General features: G+C 41.5%; 1 protein-coding gene across 3 annotated transcripts in view; it reads left to right on the top strand.

Annotated features, from left to right (window-relative positions):
• Positions 1–13485, top strand: part of ctnnd2a (catenin (cadherin-associated protein), delta 2a) — a 272067-nt gene that overhangs the window by 6310 nt on the left and 252272 nt on the right. The window contains exon 1 of one of the 3 annotated variants that reach the window (XM_008276294.1): positions 9079–9808. The exons of the other annotated variants lie outside the window; for them this stretch is intronic. The gene's annotated coding sequence lies outside the window, so the exon portion shown is untranslated. Of the gene's footprint in view, positions 1–9078; positions 9809–13485 lie in introns of those variants that run through there. 3 annotated transcript variants of the gene reach the window in all.

Below are 13485 nucleotides of genomic sequence, written 5' to 3'. Positions count from 1 at the left end.
CAAAGAGTTCCAGTCATTAGAGGCAGAAAACTGGAATGAGGATCGACTGAAAGCTCTTCTAACTTGAGCGCTTTTGACCTGATGCAAGCATTTGAATGCATGAAACCCAGATAGTTCACTAAACTCATTAAATAAAGTTTATTAGAAACACAACTCCTAGAGTTCCTAGAAAGCATGGTTAGAGTTAGACTACTTGTTTGTAGTTTGAACAAAACACAGATGATAACTTTCTGTTTGTCCAATGACTTTTAAAAAAAGTCGTGATTGTTTTCATCCATAATAGTAAAATTTTGTGAACTTCTAACCACGACAAACTACCGAATTCAGTTCTTACCCCCATATTTTTATTATTTGTAAAAAGTCAATGGGAGCATCCAAAGATGTTGCCTTCTGTTGTCTTCTTACTCAGATGTAAAATGGCTTCAGCAGCTGCAGCTACACATTTTTTTAGGTTGATAGAAAAATCCACCCTTTAAACTGAAAAACTGTAAAATGCAAAGCAAGTCTCCAACTACTGACTCAACCTAATATCTTCCCTTTATTGAACTTCTTAAGTTTGGTGAACTCTGCTAGTTAATTTAATTTAAAAACTCAAAACAATGTTGAACAAACAACATCAATGCAAGCACATTTTAAGGCAACGGGTGGACTTCTGCGTCCAGTTAAAAAAAACTTAAAATGTTTTACAGTGTACTCACTTTGGGAAACAAGCGTTAAAATTAGGTCATGCGTTTGTTGGGATCGCTAAATGGCATCACCTACAAAATCTGGAAGAAGCTCAGGCAGCAAGTCGGCATGAAGCCTTCAGCGTCCATGAGCGTTTTATCCTCCGATTAGTAATGTATCATACACTTTTTTTTTTGGCACTGTAGAAGAAAGAAAGGAAGAAAAGTTGTCCACTGTTAACGATGCTTTGGATTTATGGCTCGATTTCCACTGATGCCACATGTAGTAAAAATATATAGCCTCATAGTGCTGGAAGGTGGTAAAAGGTAAAACCATTCACCAATTGCTGTGTATTGTATATTGTAGTGATTAATGAGAGCAGGACTTTGAGGAGCGCAGCAGGAAGAAGACAGGGAGAGAGAGAGAGAGAGAGGGAGAGAGAGAGAGAGGGGAGGTAGTGATGTGTCAGTGTTGGACTGAGTCCAGCGAGGCAGCAATATGTGTGAGAGAGACACACACAGACAGAGAGAGGAGGCTGTGTGGATGCCTTCTAGTGTGTCTCTGCTGCCGACTCTCCTCCCATCTTCTAATGAGCTCGCTGCAGATGGGACTCCCTCTGTCAGCCCACTGCCCTCCTCCTCTCCCTCCGCTCCGTCATCCTCCCGCCATCTCTTCCGTCTTCAGTGCGAGGGAAAACAAAGAAAGATGCAAAGAGATGAAATGAAGAAAACGAAAGAGGCAAAAGGGAAGATGAAAGAAATGACAAAAAAAAGCACAAAGACGGTGGGGGGTTAAGGACGCAGGTGGGTGAGGAGAGAAGATTCACGGGAAACGGTAAACAGTTAAAAAAGACGGGTGGTGGGGTGTGAAGACGGCGACAGAGCTTTTTGAGGAGTGAAAGGGGCTCATGAGCAGTGAGAGGAGGCTGAGTGAGAGACTGGGAATCAACAAATGCAAGAAGTGGTAGAAAAGTGTGAAGAAAAAGCGGAGCAGCAGAATGTGACGAGGAAAACCGCCGAGCTGCACCGCGCTACAGTGTCAAAAAAATTAAAAATGCTGCATATTAAAAGCTAATGATACGTGTGCAGCACAGGCCCTGCAGTGAAAGCAGGCTGCGGTTGCCTAGCCGTGACATCACGACTGTACCTGCCACACTGTACTTGCTAAGTTGAATTAATAATTGGCTCCGTTAGTCGGGGCTGCCACTTAATTGAGCATCAAAGAGACGCTGTAGCTCGAGCACATATCTTCTTGATTTCCCTGGGCAAAAATATAGCCCAGAGATGCTTTGTGGGTGTACATAAGACTGGTGTGGAACTGCTTTTGTTCATCTGCTGCAGTGTGTGATTGTGACCTTTATTGCATGTATGGGGGTTTTGCCATCAGGATAAATATATGTCCAAAGGTTGGTGAGTGTTGTCCTTTTGTGCACACAGGGGTGTGCGTGGCTGCTTCCACTCCTTTTTTTTTTTTTTTTTTTTAGCATCCAGCTCTTTGACATTCTGTTAATGCGGTTGTGTCTCCTCCACCTATCTGTTCATTTCTGTTGCTCTATAATTGACTAAAACACAGGATCGTAGCTTCCTGAATTGACACGCACTCTGACCCAGTCGGTGAAACCTAGGTGTGAGAAAGTAATTAGACAATTTCCACAGTGTGGATAATTGGTCTGATTTCCAAAGATGCTAAAAAAAAACAAAGGTTGAAACAAGAGCTGCGGTTGTATGGGTCTTACTGTGCCTAACTGGAGGAAACGTGAGAGCTGAAGTGAAAGTGTGTGAGAGAGAGAGGAGAAAAAAAAAAAGATTTGGCATAATGACATGTTATGTAGCAGGAAGCAGGGAGATATATTGTTGGCTTCATCTATAGACTCTTTGCACAGCAACATAGTATTATCTTTCTGGCTGGTCAAGTGGGAAATAACATGTTTGATGGGATATGAACACCTGCGCCTGAATGTATGTGAGCGTGTGGGCGAGTGCGTGTCTGTTTGTATATTTCTTGGCTGTTCTGTTAGATCTCTGCTTTCTTTGTCTAAATAAGGACACAGAATGATATTGATGCGAAACACCTGAAATTAGGTCCAGCCAGCATCGACACAGCGAGCAGTCTGACCTGCGGCTACAAACCTGCAGCCACCTACAGAGAAAGTAGAAGCTGCTGCAGGGCTGAGCTTGTGACACCTGCAGAAAATGAGAAATATAAATAATCATATATTTTAGTTTGTTGTTGCAGAAGTCCAGTGTCAAGGTTGTCGAATAGATTAATTTAGGGAAGGAAAGCAAACTTCAGTGCTGGAGACGGTGAGCGTGACGTGGCAACGACACAGCCAAGAAAATACAGTATTTGTTGAAGGAGAAGTGAGCAGAAACACACCAACACCAAAGAGGATAACAACACTAGCTTAGATGACAAAGATTTATTGCCAGCAGAAGACTTCTCGTTTAATTTTGAGCTTTACTGTCATCTGCATGTAGTCAAGTGGCAGCAAAAGGTGAGTGAACCACGCTAAGCTTAAGCTTAATGTGCTGCTAGTGGCCTGCACATTGACCAATCAGTTTCCCATCAACTGACAGAGAAGTTACTTCTTCTCACTCTTTTTCGAATATGTAGACCTTTTGCGACATATTTATTTTGCTATATGACTTTGTTTTGTATGTATGTGTATGGATATTTATGTGTATAAGTGTATGTATATATATAATATTAATCCTTTGTTTACTTGGTACTTGTCTTTTACATATTCAAAATAAATATCTCAATCAAAATCAAATCAAAAAGATATCAAAGAGGCAAAAGACACACGATAAGTCAATTTTTATTTTACAAAACATGGTTAAGGTGGCACATTCACAGTAGTATCTGTGCAAGCTTAATTTGCAGTCAGTTTGTGTGTCACTTTCTTTGAGTATCCATGTGTGTCTGACACCGCCTCTGCAAATTTTAGTGTTTAAATACACTGTCAGTGAAAATAAATGTTCTTTTTTTCAGGTTTGGACACCTGTAATTAACAGTTATATAATATCTGCTGAAGCTGTCAAAATCTACAGATTCGACGAATTATGTGTTTTTTTTGTCAGCACAAAAAATGAACACAGTATTTTCTGATGTGACTTAATTTAAAAATACAGCAGCTCTTCTGATTGCTATTGAATCACTAATAAGGAGGAATAACTGGTAGTTATGGAAAGCATTATATCTTTTTTTAATGTCTAGAATTTTGAGGGTAGTCGTCACTTGCAGTGTTTGATCATCCAAGATGGCTAATTATTAGATCTCTAAAATTTTGAAACCCCTAAAGAGTTAAATATATATAAAAAAAAATCTTTCTAGTTTTGGTGCACATTTGCACAAGATGACTTTGAATTAAAGCATATGCCAAGTCCAAAGCCTAGTGGAAAAACTGCATGCTGAACTGCTGAAACAGTCGATTGAACATGAGATATCTGGTGCGGAACTTAGAAATGTCTTTACCATGATAAACAAGCAGATGAATCAAGTTGTTTACTTATTTCAAAAGTTGGAAAAAAGTTATTTTCGGAGTCCTGCTGCTAGCCGATCGTGCAGCGGTAATGATAACTAATTAAACTTCATTTCAGAAGTGTGACAAACATGAAATAATGTTTTGCAGTGTCGGTTTTAAATCTTGCAAATGACTTCTCTTCACTTCAGACTCCAACTGTACTGCTACAACAACAATCTGTTAGTTTAAACTTTATGTTATGCAAACCGCTTTTAATGACTCGACGGGCTAACCTCTTAAATCATTAGGATAGTCAGCTGAACACAGAAAATTGTAAATATCAGAGAGATATTTTGCATGTTCACCGCAGAGGTGACCCAGCGTTACTGGAAAATACCATTAATTTTGTGAAACGTGGCATCATTAGTCTTCAAAATAAATAGTTACTTGCTTTAAATCAAATCTGGACTGTCCTTTGCAAAAAAAAAAAAATCATGTTGCTCTCCTCTCACTTTCTCATTCGCAAAATCTTGGGTAATCCCACACACACACACACACACACACACACACACACACACGCACACACCACACACAGAGCGGTGTATCTATCTTAAAAGCTTGAGGCCAGCCAAGTGGTATAAATGCCATACCCGATGCCTGTGGTTGGATCAGCAGACAGCCCATCAGCAGCACACACTGATCCTTATCAGCTGTGTATTGCTGTGGCTACTTCCACCTGCCAGTCAAACGCTTTCTCACATCTGCAGAAAAAAGGATGCGATGGAAATGATGGGAAAGACAGAGACCAAAAGAGATAGAGATCACACCGCCATGGCCCGTTTATAGATTGAGCCACCTCAGTTTATTGCTCTGGCGTGGTGGTGTTTTTGTGTGGAGTTGTGTGCGCTTGGATCAATGGAGGGGTAAAAAAAAAAAAAGGAAGGTATGGAGACAGAAAGAGAGGGACATCAGAGATCAGAGGCAGCAAAAGAAAAGGGCTGACATGAGAAGAAGACAAGAAAGGTGAGAGGTGCTTTAAAAAAAAAAAAAGGCAGTGGCAGCAGCAGCAGCAGCAACCACCTGTAGACCACGTAGGATGATTTGTAAGGAAGAAGCTGAGCGAAGATTTAACTGTGAGTGTTTCAGCATGTCTGAAAGAAGAACAGCAGCCGAAATAATGTTTTGACCACGGGGCGTTTTATTAGGTTGTTTATTGATGTGTGTTGACACTGGAGAGCTACATCCACAGTCGAGCCTCAGCTCCTGCTGTCCACATTATTCGATTTCATTTCACAGTCCCTGAGCAAACAAAGGCAGGTTTTCTGTCTAGCTACACATTGCGCTTGTTCTGAGTAAAGCTCATGTCAGTGTAAGCTGCATATACTCCATACTGAAATTCAGCATTTTTATTTATGCCCAGTTCCTCCGGGGGCATCCTTTGTTATACGGCTCGCCTGACAACAAAATGCTTTCTCTTAACTTAACAGCGCAAGTTTCTTCTGTTAGATGTTCTCAGATTAAAATACAAGTGAATCTCCCACGGACTGCAGAGACCATCAAAACATGTAGTTATGAGGATGATGAAGCTAAAGGTGCGTGTTCTGTTGTGTTGCTGGTGGTGGTCCATGAATTATATATCACAGACATCAGGAAGAAGAATGCTTCATGTTACGATCCTCAAGCAGGCAAGTGGACGCTGGAGGTACTCGCCGATTTGAAATTCAACAAGTGGGATAATGTTGGAATAAAGGATTTTTCATTATTCCACCCCAACTATTTTCTGCAAAGCTAGCGAGGTGTCACTGCAGAAAAGACTCAGAGAAAATCCTCCCAAATTCCAAATCATTCCTTTAAATCACTAATCATGAGCTCTGTGTACTTATTTTGTTCCCTCAGCTTAGATATTTTTGCATTTTTGAGATCAGAGAACTGTCTTCTCAGATGTCTTAATTTGCCTGTTATTGCATGCAAAAGATGAGCAGTACGCCTTCTCCAAGTGGTGCCAAATATAACACAATGTTGTGTTAAACAACCAAAGTATATCCATGCATCTCAGCTCAAGATCAAAATAAAACTGCTGAATTCAAACAGTTTCTAGCTATGAGACTGTCAAGAGGGTGAAGGCAATTTAACTGTATTAATCTGAGGCTAGAAATCATGTAATTTGAGGGTGTTACTGAATTAATGGAGACACAATAACTGCATTGATAAACACATTTGAAGCTATGATTTGTCGTTTGAGGGGTGAATATCTAACATATATGTGTTTTTAAGTTATTTTTTGGGCCTTTTTGCCTTTATTTGATAGGAAAGTCAAGAAGGAGACAGGAAAGTGGGGGAGAAGGACCTGCAGGAAAGGGCCACAAGCGGGACTTGAACCCATGACCTCTGCGTCAGGGACTATAGCCCCTGAACATGGGACTCCGGCTCAGCCAGTTGAGCTATCATAACTAACATGAATAACTAATATTGAGGAGTTATTTATTATTTTCCCCATGATGTAGCTTTCTCGGGTGTGCAGCGGTGTTGCATGAAATGCCCATAAGCAAACAGGAGAGTGATATTCCTAAACTAGCCATCTTTTTTTTTTGCTCAAGGTCACTCAAGTTGATTGGAGGCTCAGGCTTTGACATAATCGCTTCACCAGACTGCATTCAAATTCACTGTGAAACCTTGTTTTGCCCAGCTTCCTTCAAGAACGTATAGCGTTTAGTAGGAGTGCAGAACTCTGACATCCAATACCATAGCAAAGGGAATTTCATGGTTACTCATTTGGAATAAAATTGACTAATAAATAGCATTTGATGTTACTTCTTCATTCCCTGTGATATCTGGGTATACTCTGCAGATCCTAACTATGGCCAGGCTCTAGAACTGCAAGTGCACATTAATTTCACTCATCTGTCTTGTGTGGGTTGCATCTGCTATGTATAATTCATCAAGTAACTCTCTGTTGATATCCGCATATAAATTAACTTAGATATTGTGCAGCTCATGAATTTCTAACGATGTGTGTACACAGTGGCACCACAGTAGTACATCAGCTCGGCTGTTTCTTGCTCGCAAGAAATGAGGTGAAAAACATTTTGTGTTTTGGAATGATTTCAATCATGAAATGGGTAAAGAATGAAAAAGTGGCCCACAGGCTTTCCCGTGAAATGCCCGCGAAGCAGAGCCACCCCTCGCTGCTTAACGTACCAATTATGGCTGGGATCCGCCGGGCGTGCTTTTTGGAGATTTCGTCGGGCACAGGCGTCTTGGTAGCAGCACTGAAAGCAGAATAGGTTTGCACGGGCGTGTCTGTGTCATCATTGTTTGATGGTGGAGTCTTGATAGGAGCTACATTGATCCAAAGAAGAACAGAAACGCGGAGGAGGTTTGATCGCTTTAACTAACGACTGGCTTCATGCTCAGAACGGGAGATTGATTGAAAAAACTGGTTATGCGTGGGTTACTGACAACTTTCATTTGAAACATGCAACAAAGTAATGGTGACTTGGTATTTTAAAATGCCATCTGGTCTTTAACTTGTTCTGTCTGTAATTTTAGAATTACAGTTAATTTTCGTTGGCGTGTATGGTATATGTCTGCATGTGTTACTTTGCTAGTTTGGGGACTCAGTTTTTTGGGACTGTTTAAAACAAACCAAACAAATTCTGTTTGCATATTCTTTGTGAAAGAGAAAAAAAAGAAGAAAACACAGTCATTTGCAAAGACAAGATACCCCTCGCTGTTCTTTAGGCCAATTAGGCTCTAAATCTGCTGGGTTTGGGCTTGTGCCAGAGATTTGAAGGGAAAGACTTTATGTGTCAGAGAGAGGCTTTTGAAAGGGATTGAGAAAAGAAGACTCGCTGATTCCCAGAAATACACAGAAACTGCAAAGCTCGCACACAGAAACACGCACACACCATTCCTGTCACTGCCGTCTCTCTTTTCTCCCCTCACTTTTTCTCTATGGACTACAGACAGACAAGACGACACATATTCCAAAAGCGAGAGATAAACAATTGATTATATACACTGTAGTTGCAACAAAAATCCACTTTGCAGCCGGGGAGTTGTTCAGACACACACATGCATTTGTGTGCACAGACGCATAGACGGAAGGAAAGATGGAGCCACTGGCAGAAAACTGTGGAGGTGGGAGAGTTGAGTTAGTAACTCCCTGCTGCCAGTTTGCCTGTGTTATTAATTCTGATAATTTGACCTGCACTGCAGACGTGGAAGATGTTTTCTCAGCGGAGCCTTTGGCTCGGAGAGGTTTTTTATGCTGGAATGAGCTAGGTTTCCTCTCCAATAGATAAAATAAAATTGTATTGATTTCACATACACAGCAAGCAGGCAGGCTACCTCATCTGCACTGTTACTCTTTGTAGATGATCAATAATAATGTTTCCAGAATCAAAAGGTCACATTTAAATGATAGTTGTGATTTTTACCGTGTGGCAGTTACCATTTATGAATCTCAGTAGCTCTAAAATGTTAATTTTTTTCACCAGCGTTTTACTGCACAGTCCTCAGTAAGGTCAGAAGTCAGACTTGGCCACAGAACAGTGTCCCAAGAGCTTCAAGGGATTTAGTGTCTTGGTTAAACACACTTCTTACGTTTTGTTGAAATACTGTCTTGTGGTTCACCTGTATCCCTTTGTCTTTTACGTTTTCTAACGTAGCCTTCCAAGTGTACATTTAGAAGGAAAATTTGTCTTCTGTCCAATTTAAGAAATAGTAGTTATACTTAATTTTACTCCGTTAAGGTTAAATAATGAAGCGCTGATTTCCGCCTCTTCTTCGCTGATGTGTGACAACTTTGTTGAACTGTTGAATAATCTGGGATCACAAGGTCTAATGAAACCAAAGGCACCGTGAGGTGTTTGGCTTTGATCTTTTGGAGGTTCTTAGCCCGCTAGCACACCGAGCTTTAAACTGTTATGACGTCGGGGGGGAGGAGGGGGGAGCCAGGAGTGGAAGTTTTTAGATCTCGTCAAGTGTTTCAAAGTGTTACATCATTTCCATGTCTTCCACCAGGAGAGTATTGCAACAAACCCCGTTTTAAGTGGAGTCAATTCCTTTTTCCCCCCGTACAGGGTGATTTTGATAGGTCACTGAAGTAAATTTCGTGCCAGAGAAACACACTTGCGCATACGACGTGGCCACACACAGGGGGCAGGACATGCAAACACACACTTTTTTTTTCTTTCTGTTTTGTATATAGTGTAGGATGTTCTGCTCTCATACTGTGCAGCGAATTGAATTTCCATTCTCTCATGGTTAGTCAGGCAGTGTTACTCTTTCTCCCATTATGGTACATTCACTAAGACAGCGGGAGGCCGGAGAGAATACAGAGGTCTCCGCCAGCTTCTCCAGCGGAGGCTCGCTGCCCTCAGCCTCATGCCCAGCAGTGGACACGCTTTGTTGGCTGATTGGTGGGGGCCGAGTGGAGATGGATCCATGCTGTGTCTGGCTCTTGCACTTATTGTAGGTGTGCATATGACACACACACACACACACACACAAACACGTGAAGAGTGAATGTATCCCACTGTAATCAGTTGAAAAAAACATACACCCACTGTCTTGTTTTCTGCCTTTGTCGCATACACTGCAGGGTAAATTGAGGGGTGAGCAGGTTACCAGCAAGAGTCCGTGGTGCCATCGAGGTCCAGTTGTAGAGATACCATGGTAACTATTAGCCCGGTTGCTTTGGTTGCTATGACAGCACAAATATCACCAACCCACTGCAGGGATGAAGTAATATAATGGGCCAGCAGAGGGAGGGGATTAGACTTTGTGAGGTGTACATCAAAGTACAGCAAGAAGGCGTACTCATTCTGTTTGATCAATAATGGACTCGTATGACTGTAGCTGCTGCATGTAGTGGCACTGCAGTTGCGGTGAAGTGGCTTAAGAGTAGATTTCCCAGAGTATGCTGTCATTCGAACAATACCAACACATGCATATTTCTTTGTCTTCTTTCATTTAATCTGCATGTACTCTATGGCATATCTATGTTTAATATCGTTTTTTTTTTCATGCATTTTTTCACATGATCAAGGTATGTGTAGGAATACCTAGACAGGCCAGATATCATTAACTGGTGAGGAGAGAGCTGATCTATCATTAAAGTGGGATCATTATGACCTGTTGAAATTTTTATAGTAGTCAACATACTAGAAAGGGAACAGCAGAAACCTTCAAATATATCCGTGACCTCTGATTGCATATAATCTCTGTGGTCAAAGGCAAAATGAATAATGTCATTAAATGGTAAGCTAGCAGTGTACAGAAGGTTAATCAGAAGGGCATTCGTAGTTGTATGTTGTATGTGTGTGTGTGTTGAGCATAACAAATGCATTCATTCAAAGGTGTCTAGTCTAACTTGACGCTTAACAGACCTAATGAACACCCTGCGGCCCGTCATAGTCGATGCCAGACCAAAGCGAATGTTTAGATATTTATCGCCGAATAAATTAGCATGAACTATACATGGCAGAGGTTGCGTTTTGAAAATTCAATTAGCACGTGTGTGAAATTCACCACGCTGTTCATTTCTGCTATAGATTTTTTCTTTTTTGTGCCAGCAGTGTGTTAGTCAGTGCATTGTTGCCGTTGTACGCCTGTGTGAGGTTTATGAATTCGGAGGAGTGGTGAGACTTTATAAAGATTTACAGAACACTTCCTACACTTCTTCGTCTTCTGTTGTGCAAAGGTGCAGTTTCATCCTGTTGACAAGAAATGAAAAAAAAAAAAAAAAAGGAAAAACAAGGACAAATGGCTGAAGAACAGTTTGGCAGTCTGGATCCCTGAATTCGAATTTCTCCAATTAACCAAACAGCTTTCTAATAGTTTCTAGCCAATTCTTGTCCTCACAATCGGACTGTTTTAGTTCATGTGGCAGACTACGTTCTGTTTCTGGTCAGTTATTGGGGGAAAAAAAAAGGTGATCTTTGTTTTGGAGAACAGCTGGATAAATGAGCTTTCTTCTTCTTCATATACAAATCTCTTTGATTTATATTTAACGCCTCATGACTGCATTTACCCATCGAATGCAGCCCGATTATACATTTGATAATGATGTGACCCTTAGCATCAAGTATGAAATGGCGGCCACAGTAACCACTAGTTCATGTATTTTCCTGTTTCATGCTTGAGTCTTGAATTGTTAGTCATTACCGATTTGATTGTTGGTGCTTTATATTTCCATTGTCCAGCGTATCCGGCTTCTTTCGTTTTTGTTTACTTCTAATTTGTTGTCTGTTTCCTTGACAACTGTCGAATGCGGCTAGACGCACTGTGCGGTATGTTAAGACCCTCATATGGGGGTGGCATGTTTTGTCAGGCCTTGTGCTGAACTCCTGATGCTGTCCTTCGAACAAAAGCACTTTAAAATACTCAGTGTATTGGACTTAACTAACCTGCAAATATCCTTCATAGAATGGTCCTCTTGGTTAGGCAGGAGAAGTACCTTCTAGGTAAACATTCGTCTCTCTTTTTCTCTTTCCATATCAAGCAACATTTCTTTCCGTCTGTCCATTTATCACCCACACATATACGGCACAGTCAAGCCAGGGGGGTAATTCTCTGATGTCCTATATGTCTCCTGTAGTAACAGCTGATACTAAGAGCCCGATTGCGTCTCTGAGGAATGACAGGAAAAGAGAGACAAAGACTGAACGCTCCTAACGAGTGACGGCGGAGAGATTGAACTCGACACTTGGAAAGTCGCGGAGCGAACAACAAACTTGGATCATTTCCCCGCTTGTATTCCAGCACAATGCATTGGATTCATAATGAACCGACTGCTCTGTCCCGCCTGTGTGTGCTTTTGTTTGTTTTGTTTTTTTTGTGGAAACTTGTTTGGAAGGCGTGAGTCAGGAATCGGCTAGAAACATCTCTTAACCTCACTCGCTTTACTCAGATCATACGGAGCGCTCTATGTGTGGTTTTCAATTTTCAGGCGTACATGTGTTTATACACACATCCACATGCACACACTTTTAACGCTCACACAGCTAGACAGACTAACCAGCTGCCCCAAGGCCTTTTGGCTTGTGAAAAGGGACAGAGAGCTCTATTGTTTTCTCTGTGATTCAGTTATTACACAGAGATTAACACAGTGAAACTCTTCTGTGCCACCCAAGGGCTTTGGACCCAGAGAGAGCGAGCAGTAAATGCCTTTATCTTTCTCCCTCTCTCAATCTCTTTCTCTCTCTCTCCCTTGCCCTATCTCCCTCTATTTCACTGACATACACACACATACTCATACATAATGTTACGCACTTATTCAGGCTGTACCAAACAAACGGTCGCAATTATGGCTAAACATGGCACACATACACAGACACACACACGCTGCTCGAGCATTGGTCTGGAGGAATGTGTTCAGCAGCTGATAAGGAGGAGAATAGGACAACAACAACCGAAATGCCAGCGCAGCAACAATTCGTTCCCGCACACACCTGCAACACACATCTGAACGCTGCACACACACATTCACATGTCAGACGTACACAGTCCTGTTATTGTGTTGCTGGTAGTGACGAGACAGACTCCGCGTGATGGGGTGTGGCAGCAAACAAAAAGATGTTATAGAGCTACACAACGAATTAGAACTCTGATGTCAATTAGTTTATATTACAAAAGGCATTGAAATGATGCATTCGCAGCAGAACTCTCAGCTGAAGATGATTGTCTCCGAAGTGAACACATGACAACCTCACATGAAAGGGAGGGAAGACTGGCTGGTAAGTGGAGAGAGATTTGGTGGGAGTGACGGCGAGAGAGGGAGCGAAGGGAAGAGGGAGAGGATGACATCATGCTGATAGGACCGAAGCAGCAGGGTCCCAGTGGGATCTCCCTGCCGCCGACAGAAGTACGGCGCCTCGGTGGGATCAAACGCGACCAACAGGCAGGCTTTCAGCACGGAGCAGCGGGAGGAGCATGAAAATGACATCCGTGCCTTTCTTGTGTGTTTTCACCTCCATGTGTGTGCATGTGCACATGGGTGTCACCTTGTCACATGTATGCATCCGACATCAGATGGTGCCAGCATATGCTTTATCTATTCAGTTTTGCTTTTTTTTCATTTTTTTTTTTCACTTTGCCTCAGATACATGCTGTCAAATTTCACTTAATCAGTCTATATTTACAACTTTAGGAGTAATTACCTGTTGATTTACACAACACGGCAGGCCTTCGACTTTGATTGTTATTTTTTAATTTGATCATAGTGGTTAAATATTTGCAGCATCTTCTGAAATTCATGAAAACAAAATCATGATAATCAAATACATGCAATGAATTCTGTTTAATAATATGATGTATTGAAAGAAAATGTGCACATTCGATGGAGCAACCAT

This window comes from Stegastes partitus, unplaced genomic scaffold (genome assembly GCF_000690725.1).
Source record: "Stegastes partitus isolate 25-593 unplaced genomic scaffold, Stegastes_partitus-1.0.2 Scaffold68, whole genome shotgun sequence".
Taxonomy (NCBI): Eukaryota; Metazoa; Chordata; class Actinopteri; family Pomacentridae; genus Stegastes; species Stegastes partitus.
The sequence above is the reverse complement of the archived record's forward strand: the minus strand, read 5'-3'. Positions and strand labels throughout refer to the sequence as shown.